The sequence below is a fragment of the Taudactylus pleione genome, unplaced genomic scaffold (assembly GCF_031769625.1).
Source record: "Taudactylus pleione unplaced genomic scaffold, aTauple2 ptg000513l, whole genome shotgun sequence".
In the NCBI taxonomy this organism is placed as follows: Eukaryota; Metazoa; Chordata; class Amphibia; order Anura; family Myobatrachidae; genus Taudactylus; species Taudactylus pleione.
The window spans coordinates 2097712-2112942 of NW_028284915.1; positions in this window are offsets into that span (position 1 = coordinate 2097712).

A 15231-nucleotide genomic window follows, 5' to 3' on the forward strand; every position below is an offset into this window, starting at 1 on the left:
GCGAGCCCTGGGGAGCTGAGGACCCCCACAATAAAGAGGTCCCCCTCTCAAGAGTAGCCCAGGCCTAGGCTGATAGCCTGGAAGCCTGAGGCTATCCCCATCACCCCTGGGCAGAGGGTGCCGGGTTGATTGTGTAAAGTGAAAAATGTAAAAATAAAAAATGGCATGCTCCCCAAAAACACAACCAGCCCCGGGCTTTTCATAGCCAGTCCTGGTTGTGAAAATACAGGTGACAACCAACATAGAGGTTCCCTTTATTTAGCAAAACCAGCACTGGGCTTGTGAGAGCCAGTCCTGGTTGTGACAATACAAGGGACAAATGACATAGGGGTCCCCTGTATTTAGCACAACCAGCACTGGGCTCAACTGAGCCGGTTCTGGTTTTGGAAATACAGGGAACAAGAAGCATAGGGGTCCTCTGTATTATCCATAACAAGCACCGGACCCTTTCTAGCGGGGGAGTAATGTCACAGCCAGGGGAACCCTTTCACTGGGACACCAAGCCAAACCATTACCCCTGAACCTTAGTCAACCCAGACTGGGGATCCCTGGGGAGGTAGTCACCCCTCAATAAAGGGGTCCCCCTCTCCAGGGCACCCCATGCCACCCTGAGTGGTGGGTGCTGGGTTGATTGTGTATAAATATGGTGCAAATGAAAGAATTTAAATTTTGTCTTTTGCAGTAGAACTACAGGTCCCAACAAGCCTCCCCAGCATGCTGGTAATTGGATAACCACAAATACCAGCAAATGAGATGTTAAGGGCCACTGGAACCTATAGTACCCTTGTTAAAGAACTATTAAAATAAAAACATAACAATGAATGTTTTAATAATTTATTTTGCTGCACCTTCACCTGGAGGAGCAGCAACCTTTAAGTATTTTTACATGGCTGCCGTTTCTCCCAGGGCTTCCGGCATCTTCACCTGGCTTTTTTTCATGGCCACCGCCTCCATATGGCTTCCGGCTTCTGGCATCTTTGCCTGGCAGATGCAAACCCACCAGGGCTTTCGGCGCCTTCGCCTAGTGGGCACCATCCCACCAGGGCTTTCGGCATCTTCACCTGGGGACAGCAGACTTTAAGCTCGTTTTCATTGCCTTCACCTCCCATGGCCTCCGGTATCTTTGCCTGGTGGGCGCCAACCTGCCAGGGTTTCCGGTGTCTTTACCTGAGGGGTGGCGGCCTTTAAGCTCTTTTTTGTGGCCGCCGCCTCTCCAGGGCTTCTGGCGTCTTTGCCTAATGGGCACCGAACTGCCAGGACTTCTGACATCACCTGCGGGTGGCACCTAATTAACTCTTTTGCGCGGCTGCCACCTCCCCAGGGTTTCTGGTGTCCTCTTCACCTAGTGGGTGGCATACTTTGAGCTCTTTGCATGGACAACACCCACTAAGACTTCCAGGTGTCTTCTTTCTTTGGGAGGTCTACACTGGTCCCTCCTCACCAATGGACTGCCATTCCGCTGCCTCGCTCTGTCTTATATAAACCACATACAGTCAGTCCATGCCACGGCAGCCAGAGGCAGAACAGGGGCTTGCCACACCCCCATCACAGGCTAGCTCATCTAACCAACCCGAATACTGGCACTGGTGCGTACACACTAGACAATTTTTTTAAACTATATTTCCGATAATGACACATCGTTATGACAATTTTGTTTAATTGTCTAATGTGTACGCACTAGATCAGGGATGGGGAACCTCAGGCCTGGGGGCTGTATATGGCCCGCAGAATCATTTGGTCAGTCCCTCTGAGCTTTTTTCTAGCCTAATTTGTCTAGCAGGGTGCCTAAAATGGCACCCTGAAGCCAGAATCTATGCAGCAGTGCCATCTGGAGCGTCCTTAGGACACTTCAGACTGTCACACCACAGCCCTTATGGGTCCTGTGGATGCTCCAGGCTTTGCTATAATCACCGGTGATTGTGGACCCACTCCCATGTGACATCACTCGGAGGGGCGTGGCCTGCACCAGACCCGCAAATAATGTTTTATATTTCAAAATGGTCCACGGCAGAAAAAAGGTTCCCCACCCCTACACTAGATCGTTAAAGATGTGCGCTCCTGCAGGTCGTTAATGATATCCCCAGTGGTCTGTATTTGCAGTACAGTCTGGAGATATCGTTAGCGATGCCATTCATCGTTGCCGGCATCGGCACGTGTGTATGCACTTACCAATGGCTACTAAGCACCAGCATATTCCATAGCACTTTTCATTTTGGGAACAAAACAGTAATAAAGCAAGACTGGGTAATAACAGACACAGGTAAGAAGTCCATGCTGGCAAGCTTATAATGTACTGTATAGGGAAATATGCATTTAATACACATAGATAGGTTTTGCATCAATATTACATCCAGTAAATGTATATTTTGAATCACTTAATAGCCCAGTTTCAGATTACCCCATGGTCAATATAGGTAAGAGAGGAAGAAATTATTTAATTGACAACTTATTTTAGAGCAGAGTTGAATAAGTTCCATCACTGATTGTTATAAGAGCTAACCATCAACTATTTATAAATTGTTCCCCATTATACACTATACATACTATAAAGATATTCTGAAACAGTATGATGTTTGGCAATCACTACAATGTAAATAAAATATAAATCTATCTAGAAACCTTAAGTAATTGATGCATTGAATACATCTGCGCATTTGCTAACAACTGAAAAATAGCACAGCAGAGAAATAATATATATGTGCTTCAAAAGTTTAGCTCTTTAATATTCAGAATTGTTAATTTTAAAGACATTTTATTTATTTTAAAACTAACGTATTCATTATAATAGTTATCACAAGCAAATAGCATGTTGGTTCAGAGCCCTACCTTATTCTTCTTACCGTAAGTCTAGCATTATCAGAGTATGGCACATGGTACATTTACAATATTGTGTGTGCTCAGGTTATTGAACCAGTCAATCACTAGCAGCATCAATAATTAATGCTGCCCTATCAGCTCTATAAGAGTTGTTGAGGTCAGCGGTGTGCAACATTATTTTTAATTCCTACTTTAGGGAGTGCATTGTTCTCTATGGTAACATCCATCGACAAGCACAACATAGGGGCTGCAGATCTCTTTTAATCAATTTGTTTTATACTCAGAGCAATGTGTGAAACCTTTAATTAAATCTATGAGTCATTTTCTTGCAGATCTTGCAATTGGTACTACTGTTACACAATCTATTAACCTATAAGAGCAAAGATAAGTAGCATACAGTCTAGGAAGAAACCTGGAGACTTTCTTATGCTTATTGTTTTTCCATGGCAGTACTGAAAAAAATACTGGTGTCTATATTATATACCCATATAAGAGTAATGATAAAATCCTACCCATTACTGTAGACAAAAACCAGACATATTCTATTTTGTGCAAACAGGGAGATTGTGGATCAAAAAATTATTTGCTACAAATTTAGAGGTACTGTAGCATCAGTTGTGACAAAAAGTGATTTGCATATAGTCCTTTAGAAAAGTTTATATACTTATTTCTGTCTTACATGTAACTGTTTCTCATTTGGACTTTTGTTTAGTACTGGGAAAAGTAATACAGACAAAACAAAAGCTATTAATATTGTGATCTTAACACCGTCACGCATCATAGATAGGAGCTAGGATAAGCGGTAAGCCAATCAGACCGATTACAAATATTAGTATATGTGTATATGAATAAACTGGACCATAGCAGGTGACACTTTGGGAACATCACTGCAAATAATCAGCATCTAAGGCCCGTATTCAATTTGAGGCGAAAAGTCCAGACTTTTCGCCTCCTTCACCTGTTTTCCAGGAGGAAAAGTATCGCTCGCATGCCCGATATTCCTTGTATTCAATTTGAAAGGACGCAAAAATGTGAACCGGCGAAACTTGAAGCGGCAAAAAAAACAGGAATTTTTGAGAAAACATCCTTGGCCCCCCTAAAAATGTCCAGACATGGGGAATCACTTTGGGTACTCCCGTTGTTTTGCTTGCTGAAGGAAGTTGGGTTTTTAAATAGCCACGGCAGGTGCATAAATGCGGCTTTGAAGAAGGTCATGCAGAAGAGCATTTAGCATTGTTTTGGTGGGGAAAAATAACTATGCCCATTAAATTTGGGGTACATGAAAATGGGTGCAAGCATATTTTTAAGTCCCTAAAATATATTTTTTTAATTCTTCAAAAATGCACCTGCCGCTTCTACCCGCAATGAAAAAAAACACACCTGCCGCATACTTTGGAACCCCTCTGGATTTATTTTAGCTATTTTAGAAGTGTATTCCCTATTTTTATTTTTACCCCAAAATTTAAATAGTTTTTTTTGGGGTGTCCCGACAGGAAAGTTTTCCCACAACAACAGAGACACATAAGGTGCGATAAGTACACAATTTATTCTGTGATCAAGTGTCAGGTCTAGCTAAACACAATGGAGTACTTAATAAGGGAAATATTTGCAGTATGGGTTTGTGCAGCTGCGCAAAATAAAGTACATAAAACAAAACTTGCTGTTGATTTACTCTGCAAACAACATTCAAAATGTTGAGCATCAAATATATATAAATCATTCACATATAAATAATGCAACATAAAGTACATAATGCAGCAGTACTTTGCATTCCAAATGTGGGTTCACTGAATAATCTGTGAGCCTACTTATAACACTAGTGACCCTGCAGCACACACTACACTGGATCAATACTTTTGAATGGTACCAGTTTTGTTGATCACACAAAAACTATCTGTTTCTCAAACAGATAAATAGATCAGTTCTCTCTAGAGGGTATAAGCATGCTTGGTGTGGCCAAGTGGTTCACGTACTGTAGTTGGGGAGCTTTGAGACCATCGTCTAGCATAAGTATTATGACAAAGTCCCGGTTCTGTAACAAGGACAAGACAAACACTTTTCAATTTTGAGGTTACACAATTTGAAAATGCAAAGTAACTATATTCCACAGTCATGTAAAAAAACCAATATCCCAATCCCAGTATACTGTTAACTTAATGTTTTCAATATATAACAGCTTTAATTTGATGGTACACTGCTTCCTTGTGCAAGCCTTTACATATAATTCTAGCAGCTTTCATTCCCTTGCAATATATCATGGTATTATTAATGCAAGCAGCTCACTTTAATGTCATTCTGATAGCAAACTTTGGTGAGCCAGCTGCAGCACTGAATAAAACTAATGCCCATGACTTGCAAGTGTATTCAGACTGGCAAATCACTGCTCTCTTGGATTTCATGCAAAAGTGTAAGCTTCAACCGCTACTCAGGTCCTACCTTCCTCTATCCTTCCCTTCATATAGTTAGCCATAGAAGGTCCTTACACCCAGCGGTAATCTCTAGTGGTGTCTCTTGGGTCCTGCCACTCTGCTTTCCAGGACTTCAACTAACTACACTGCTTGTTGAGTCACCAAACCTCAAGGCATTCTGGGGAAGATTTTTAAAAGGAAGGAAGATAGAAGGCATTTTATATGACTGCCCAAATATAAACTACTAGGCCTCTGTCAGTATAGCTTTAGGAGCAAGTTTTATAAAATTAAGAGGAGAGCAGTATACAGTAGTACTATACAGTTAAGGGGTGGAGTTTTGTGACTGATTTGCTGGTTAATAATAGTGAATTCCTAGTGATTTTTCCATCCTTTCAATAAATACTTGAATACAGCTGACAATTTACCCTGCCAATATGTCTCCATGTCTTTATTGCAGATATGTTTTTTTTTCTCTATTCACCTGGGGTAGAAATGTAGGCTGACATAAGCCCATAGGATCATTTAGTCCCTACCAAGATGGAGCAGTTTTTTCCTCTAGTAACTGCTGGATGAATGCGATAAGCTCTGTCCACAAGATGGACCTCAGATCAGCCTAATGTATTAAAGTGAGACCCTGCAACAGTAGGGTATCACATTTACAGGTTATTCTGCCTCCTACTTACAGTGGTTGCCTCCAGCTTCACCCTTTACTGCTCTGCCCTGCCCTACCCCATCTGTACACACAGCTTCTGGGGTTTTAAAACTCCAGCAAAACCACCAAGTAGTTATTTACCCCATGTAGATAAAGAGAGGTTGGGTAAGTCATGTCTAGAGGACTCATGATGGCTGGCACAATAAAGAGTTGAAAAGCTATCAGACAAAAAAAGGCTGGATATTGTCTTCTAGAGGATTTATTTAAAAACAGTTTTTGGAAACTTAAGCTGCCATAAAATGCTCTTACAATGTTTTTGGTAAAGAGGTAATATGGATTTGAATAATCAACTGTTGCATACTTAACAGGAAAAATTGTATTTTCCTTGATTCTTCCAAATTAGTGATTTCAGATGTGGTACGGTAAACTATGAGCTTCATCTGAATAATATACTGAATAGCCACAATAGGAGAAGATAGTATAGTTGCCACTAGTCTATGTATAATATAAAACATTAAACTATCCACTTATTCGAATTTGCAATGAATTGATTAGATTTGAATTTTATCTACATTAAATAGAAACACATAGGATAACACGCAGGGGAGACAATGGAAATGGAACTTGTGCTAACACCTCAATTCCCTCTATGTGACATTAACCATCAATTTAATATTATTTTGTGTTTCTTGATTGTGCTCCTTGATTGTGTGCCATGATTTGTAATTAAGTCATATATCTACCACTTTGCTGCACTGAATCTATTAGAACAATTGTAATATTGTGTGTAATGTTTCTGTTTAGAAATAAACTACCATCTTATCACAGGTAAACAAATTTCCTCTAATAATGACACAACAATGTTTTATTAATTGAATTAAATGTATAATAAATAACCTGAACACAGATAAATTTTTATATATTGAGGTACAAATGGTTGTTTCTACATAGGAGTCAAAAGGATGTTCTTTTAATTGCTCTTAATCTGCTGGAAAATATAATTCTAAAACACATTTTAAATTCTGTTCTTATAGCAAACCCAGCAAGAACTGTCTCTTTTTCTTCTGGTATAAGTGTCTGCAATAGAACATGTTTATATTTCTCATCAAACAAATCGTCGTCACAACAGCAGAGAAAAAACATTTCCTGGAGCAATAGCAAGTTAAAGCATTAAAAGAGCTTATAATATATTTAATGGCAAAAACAGAAACATCCCCATGGATAAAATAATAGATGAATAGATAACATGGATAGGTAATGCATTTGTTCTAGAATTAATTTAAAACTGAGATTAAACTAAGATTTAAACCAGACTGTGGAGAAAGGTGTTTTTTTTTCTTTTTCTATCTGTTAGGCTGGGTTTGCAATGCATTTATCTTCTGTAAATTAGAAATTAAAAATTACATGTGATTTTTTTAATTAGTCTTCTTTGTTTTCAGAAAGTAATAGGAACAGCAACTTACTGATTTATATACTAAATACACAATTAATGTGTACTGTAAAGTATATTATATACATGTGTACTAGAGCTACTGCAGAGATGAACGTATGGGCATTTGCAAAGCAGGATTAAGGTGGATGGGGGGCATGGTACCCTGGGCTTTCCTCTCTCAGGGCCCCTCGCTCAGAGCACACTATTGCAGCACCTGCTGGGCATTAGAACCCAGCAGTACTAGATGTATTGTGCTGCACTCAGTAAGGGTTGAAACAAGAGAGCAGCAGGTCAAGTCCCTGCAGTTCTCACACTGAAAAGTCACTCCCATGAGTCTCGGCACAATGGCAAGACCCAAAAGGCCTACATTACATAAGGATCAAATCTATGAACACAAATTGGAGAGGTGGGGATCACACCAGGAAAATTAATAAGGAAGATTTAAAATGGATGTTCACCCTGAAAACTGGGATTTAACCTGGACAATGAGGTCAATTCATTAATTGTAAGTTAAAATTTACCATGTACGCATCCCAATGTAATGAACATGAAGTGGATGGAAAGCTATCTTGTTCACATCCGCATGCAATGAACAGCTATACACCAACATCCTATAAGTGGCACCTCCATTGTAACTAACATTTTCATTCCATTCAGATTAGGGATGTGCAGGCTCGGATAGGTTCGAATTTGCACGTCATCTTGCATGGACAAACATCATCGTTCCTGGACTTGTCAAGGAATGATGATGTTTGTCCATGCAAGATGACGTATTGCCTCTTTCTGAGTTCCAATTTTTGGAGGGAAAAATCCGAACTCGGCGTGCAAATTCGAACCTATCCGAGCCTACACATCCCTAATTCAGATACAGTATATACATATCAACTAGATATATATCCTAATTTACTATCATTTATATCCTATCTTTACTGGATTTTTCCATGAACTACTATATGAAAAGGAAGACTATTCCATCCCCCAGTTTTGGTTTTGGGCTCCATTGTAGGTCTCAACATAGATGCTAATGTATAGTACAAATAGAAACCACCAGTCCTATTACATAGAGAACACACCTATTTTACCTGTTCAACCACCAAACATCCACAGCATTACTAGGGACACCCTCCCTCCCCCTTCCCCTTCTCCCAGGATCAACCTCATATTGATTAGTGATATTAAGAACAGTGAAAGAACAGTGAAAGCAGAAGTATTCATAAACCAAGTACTGTATGAACCTAAGCAGGCAGCTTCTGCAATCATGGTATCCAGAGAACCACCAGCAGCAGGTGACCATAGCAACAATCAGCAAAGAGTGACATCAGCATCATGTCACAGGAAATACAGGATATTCGATCCACCACCAACATGGCCACTAAAGTCAGTGGCGTAACTAGGGCAGGTGCCGCTGGCCACAGTACCAGCCCATCTTACTTAGCCGGCGTAGTGCCGAGTGTAGTGACTGCAGTCAGCGCTACACATTTACACAGGACCGGTGCTAGGCTTCCCTGCGCCCAGTGCCGGTCCTGTGCTGCACAGCCGAGCCCCTTCCCTCCCCCTGAGCGCTTACCCAATAGTCACAGGTGGAAGGTGGGAGACAGGCTCAGGCTGGTGTATTTACACAGACATCACCGCCAGCGCAGCGGCGATGTTCGTGTTTCAGCAGCCAATGAGAGTCAGACAGACTTTCATTGGGCTGCTGCTGCGCCCACTGCAAGAGCCAGGCTGGAGCTCAGTCATGAGGTCCATCTTCCGGCTCCTGCAGTGGATAATGGGAGAGATGTCATGACATCATGACGTCTCTCCCATAATGCAGAGCATGCCAGCCCGGGAGGACTGACGTGCGGACGGTGGTGGGAGCAGTAGCCAGAGCATTGATTCAGGTAAGTTTATTTTTCTTAATTTATTTATGGTGTGTTTTTTTTTGAGGGGGGTGGGAAGGTGGACTACTACTGGAGTGCACCACTGGGGGAGGCTACTACTGGGGTCACTGCATCAGGGGGGTGGACTACTACTGGGGGCACTACTGGGGGGACCTCTACTGGGGGCACTACTGGAGGGGACCTCTACTCAGGGCACCACTGAAGGGACCTCTAATGGGGGCACCACTGAGGGGGGACTACTACTGGGGGGGAACTCTACTGAGGACACCACTGGGGGAGACCTCTACTGGGGGGACCACTATATAAAGGGCACTGCATAGGGGGGGTCTACTACTGGGGGCACTATATAAAGGGCACTGCATAGGGGGGCCACTACTGGGGGCACTGCATGGGCCAGACTGCTACTGGGGGCACTATATAAGGGGCACTGCATAGGGGGAACCAATACTGGGGCACTACATAGGGGGGTCTACTACTGGGGGCACTATATGAAGGGCTTACTACTATGGGCACAAGGGACACCGCACTGGGGGACCACTACTGGGGGCTATGAATAGGGAGGACCACTACAGGGGGCACTGGATAAGGGGGACTGCTACTGGAGACACTATATAAGGGGCACTGCATAGGGGACCACTACTGTGGAACAGCATAGGGGGTCTACAACTTGGGGCACTATATAAGGGCCTTACTACTGGGGGCACAAGGTAAACTGCACTGGGGGTACCACTACTGGGGGCACTGAATAGGGAGGACCACTACAGGGGGCACTGAATAGGGGGGAACACTACTGTGGGCACTGTATAAGGGGCCCTACTGGGGGCACTGCAGAGTGGGTACCACTACATGGGGCACTACATAAGGGGGATCACTACTGGGGGCACTGTATAAGGGACACTACTGGGGGCCTGCATAAGGGGGACCACTACTGGGGGCACTGTATAAGGGGCACTATTGGGGGCCTGCATAAGAGGGACCACTACTGGGGACATTGCATACTGGGGGTACTGTATAAGGGGCACTATAGGGGGCCTGCATAAGTGGGGGCACTACTGGGGGCACTGCATAGAGGGGACTGTATAAGGGGCACTGCAGTAAGGTGCATATGGAATGGAAAGGAATGCTCAGAGTGATGAGAAACGGGTGTGTCATTAATATTATTATTGTGCTTGTTTTTTATAAAAGATGCAGTCCTTGTATGTATAATTAGTCCGGGGTCCTGGGTATTGATCTTGAAGGATCTATGTCATTTTCTCTTGTAGTTTAAATGAACTTGCAGTGATTCATTAAACTAGATAGGTGGGATCTATATGTATTTTTTTCATTGGGTCTTGCAATACCATTAATGGTCTCATTAAAAGATATGCAATGTAGTTTTGAGGCCGCTCTAGCTTTTGAACCAGTATAATCTCTAGTGGTAACAATGGGATAGATGGTGTGGAGATCATGACATGATTTAGGATGTTCAAGTAATAGAATACTGGAATTTGAATCCTAGGCGTTATTTGTTAGAATTTTTAATTTATTAACTGTATTATCTTTACTATTATTATTATTATTATTATTATTATTATTATTATTATTATTATTATTGTGTTTGTTTTTATAAAATATGTGATATTTGTTTATATGTACTATATATTTTACTCATGATCAAGATGCCAAAGCATGTGATGAATTAGTAGCAGGAATAGCAAAATGTCTGTCTTTTTCACAAATTGACTTTCTATACTAAGTATATATGCAATGGAGATTAATTAAGACACCTGTGGAAACATGTGCTAACTAATTGGAAAGTGAAATGTCAAATCAGAAATAAGGAGGGCAGGTATAAAAAGAAGATACCGTGCTTAACACATTTATGCTCTTTGATAAAGCCTCCTTGAATGGAAGCGAAACACGTGTTAACTGTACTTGCAGGACACTTATTTGATTACCTATTTGACCTCATTTGATCCTGCAGAAGCCCCCTGTTGTGTTGGAGCAGAGCTCTGTTTGTCATGCTGGACTTGATGCGGCAGCTGGTGAAAGAGGGCATGAGCTGACTTGATTATTGTCTCTGTAGCTGCAGAATTCTGGATCATTCCTTAAACACTTGGAGATATTCCAGCAGCAGCTCTTTAAAGCACCGCGGATTCCTTAGGCGAACTATCGCTACAGTCCCGGTGGTCTGAAATTTGAGGATCAAAGATCACAATTACCCTTGTGCAAAGGTCCGTTGAGAATTGTTTTTATGGACAGACTGTCTCAAATAAATACACTGGTGGTTTCTATTGGGGATCTTTTTAGTCCTTATAACACATTAAAAAAGAGTGATTTTTACTGCATAAATATATAATTCTATATAGATAGTAGATAATATTATAAGGAATTTTGTTTAGGGCACTTTTATTGTGTTACTGTTCTATTTGATACATGTTATATAAAGTATAATCTATTCATTATACTGATTTGGTGTCTTGATCTTCATTTCTGCCATGTCAAGTGATTATCAATTTCTACAGATTTTTATTAGCGTAACACCATCTTTAATCTTTTAAACACACAACTCAACCCAACTACTCCTTCTAGCTGAATGATCCTCACCAAACTGGCAGTCTAGCCCACAGTATTCCAAGCTCCATGGATCCTGGACTGCAAGATCTCATGAGATCGCAGTACTGGAGGTCCCAGACACCAGGGAGCAACTGTGGTGACCAAGCCGGCAAGTGTTTAGCCAGCACATGTTGAAATCCATTCCAATAACACAGGCTAAAGGAACCAGGACCAGGAGGACCCACAGGAAGAGGAAAACCAAGAAGACTGGCACTAGGTTTCTTTTGGCCACTACACACACTATGGGAGGTAAGGGGTGTCTACCTCCTGTCCCCTCCTTCCCCTATCTTGCCTGTTACCACTTATCACAAATTTTGAGTATTTATCACTTACACTGTGCCCTGGTCATTATAGGTTTAGAGTTAACTTTATCATCTACTGCATTATTTATGTTCCACACTGCACAAATTTGACTCTCATAACCATAAGTAGACCTACAGGTACAGGTCATATTCAGTTTCAAAATATCATTGTGAGAGATTGAGGCATCTCTCTTAGACCTGCAGCCTACTACTCTCCCCCCTTTAATGTGAGTGGGTTCTAAGTTCTCTTTGGTATGTGAAGTGGTCTTGATTCCTGGTGTATGGGTGTTAAAGGATAACTGAAATCCCTTTTCTATAGAGTGTCTGGCCAGTTGGTCATAGATTGGTTCTTCTTCTAAGATGTATGTGGAGAATAGGGTTTCTGTGGATGTGTCTAGTTCCGTAATAGATTCTGTGACCAATTTCTGTCCAGTAATATTCCATTTGTTATTTGTGGTGGTATATTTTAGTGTAGTTTAGTCATATACTGCTGATAGGTAAGGTTCAGTCTTTTGTATATAGGTGTCCTAGATACTCCTGTAGTACGGGGTAACTTATTTTTTGATGGTGTAATTGTAGTAGATTTGTATGTGGGTCTAGTTTTGTTCTTGAGCAATTATGTAGTATTGAATCCCATTTGGTCATATACTCATTGTTCTCTGTCATAGAAGTTGGGTGCTTTTTTGATTCTAAGTCCCTTGGGGAGGAGGTTGTGTGTGAAATATCAATGAATAGTATTGGTGTCCGACCAGAGTTTTGATTCTTTTATGATACATTTTTCTAACTAGAAATTTCTCACAAATGGGTGGCATTAGCCTATAGTCTAGTAGTATTGTCCAGTTTAGAAAAAACTGTGTTTGCCCTAGTGGCTCTGTCTGCCCTAATCTCTAGTATCATCATCATGTAAAGGAGCTGCTCAGGTGTGAGACCGACAAACAATTTTTCCCATCCATCCAGCTGTATACATGGCAGGATACAGAACTGCCGCAGCATTACTGGATGCAGGTTGGCCCTCCAGGAACCCTGCTAGCCAGAAGTACCCTGCTAGTCTGCGACTGTTGCCATCCATACAGCCCTGCGCTTTGTGCAGCGGCACTGGGCTCACACCCCTAGTTCCGGTCCTGGTTTCCCGAGACAGTGATAAATGAACTTGTGAACAACATCAGTGATTGTGAGATTTTATTTTGTACTTGATTAGAAAACAGCTTTATATTTTTTTTGTTTCACATAACAATATTTTTATTACACATGTATACAGTATGTTTATTTAGATAACATGACTGCAATCATCAGAAATCTTTTATAAATGCTGGACTATAATGGCCTGGGAGTTGAATGCAAATCTGCCACACATGCTCCTGCATTATGTATATTCATTCATATAAGTTGTACACACCTTTACGGTACCTCTGCACCCTATCCATATACTTGGTTTACTACGCATCATCATCAGTGCACACGTACACCAGCCTTGGTGCAAATGATAAGCTTCAGGCATATTTACACTAGGGGTGTGCACCGGGCCACTTTTCGTGTTTTGTGTTTTGGTTTTGGATCTGGATCTTTCTTCGTGTTTTGGATCTGGATTGGTTTTGCCAAAACCACCCTTCCGTGTTTTGGGTTCTGGGTTTTGTGTTTTGGATCTGTATTTTTTTTTAAAAAAAGCATAAAAACAGCTAAAATCACAGAATTTGTGGGTTTTTCTGCTCCTATGCTATTATTAACCTCAATAACCTTAATTTCCACTCATTTCCAGTCTATTCTGAACACCTCACACCTCACAATAGGGTTTTTATGTCCAAAAGGTTGCACCGAGGTAGCTGGATGACCAGGGGCGGATTGGGAATTTAAAGTGGCCCTGGAAAAAACTGATGAAGTGGCCCTATGTGCGCGTCGTAGGTGCGCGCCCAGGAAAGTGGGTGTGGCCTCATGGCAAGGGGTGTGGTCTAATGTTACATGCTAATGTTACATGCCATGCCCACAATCCACTTCCCCCATTTTAGTCATGCTGAGGGCATACCCACTGCTCCAGGAGCTGATGGGCATGCCCACAGTCCCTCTCTCCAGTGAATAAGCACAGCAAGCATATGATACAGAAATAGTAGAGCGCTAGTAATATCAGTTACACCTGATACAATGTAGCAATGTGCTGTGCGTCAAATTAATAAATCATTGTATGTAGCGCAATACCTGCAATAAAAATGTGTTAATACAGTGTTTATAGCTCCTTTGCCGATTTGGGCATTTGAGAAGTCATTAGTGAGAGTTCCGATGTGATGCCAGTGGTTTGCCTCTCCGGTGTGGCAGGGACTCTTATTTACCTCTCCCTATTGCTGCCTACCTTGCAGTGGTAGAGGTAGATAAGAGTCCCTGCCACACCGGACAGGCAAACCACTGGCATCACATCGGAACTCTTACTAATGACTTCTCAAATGCCCAAATCGGCAAAAGAGCTATAAACACTGTATTAACACATTATTGCAGGTATTGCGCTACATACAATGATTTATTAATTTGACGCACAGCACATTGCTACATTGTATCAGGTGTAACTGATATTACTAGCGCTCTACTATTTCTGTATCAATCACAATTTTTTAATAGAGCAGCTTCTTTCCAGACAAAAAGAGCGCGGCATTAACAATTATATACAGCAAGCATATGATTGAATGTTTTCTTACCTATATGACTTCTCTGCAATGAGGGAACCTCTGAAGAAATTGATCCTCCCTGGACAGGCAGTGTCTTGAGCTGATAATCACTATTCATGCAGGAGAGCACATGGGCTGGAACCCGCCTCCTGTTTGTGTCGTAATAAAACTAATGTCATTATCATGCAACATAGGTTCAACCAGAGATAGTAACAGAAGTTTTGGGGCAGGACAAATGTGTTTTCCCATATCAAACAATTTTAAATTAATAAAATATATTTGCTCATTTGGTACCATTTGCATCAGTAATATGGTTTCATTAGAATTGTTGTCTTACTGAAGATTACTGTCCCCCAGACTTTTCTTCTAACAGTACCAGCAGTCCTACCATCCTCTGTGTGTGTCACCAGCACCATCGCCCTGGCGTGTCTCTAGCCCATCCCCACCCCCATGTGTCTTTCCAGCGACATTCCCTGCTTCTTTCCAGCACTATC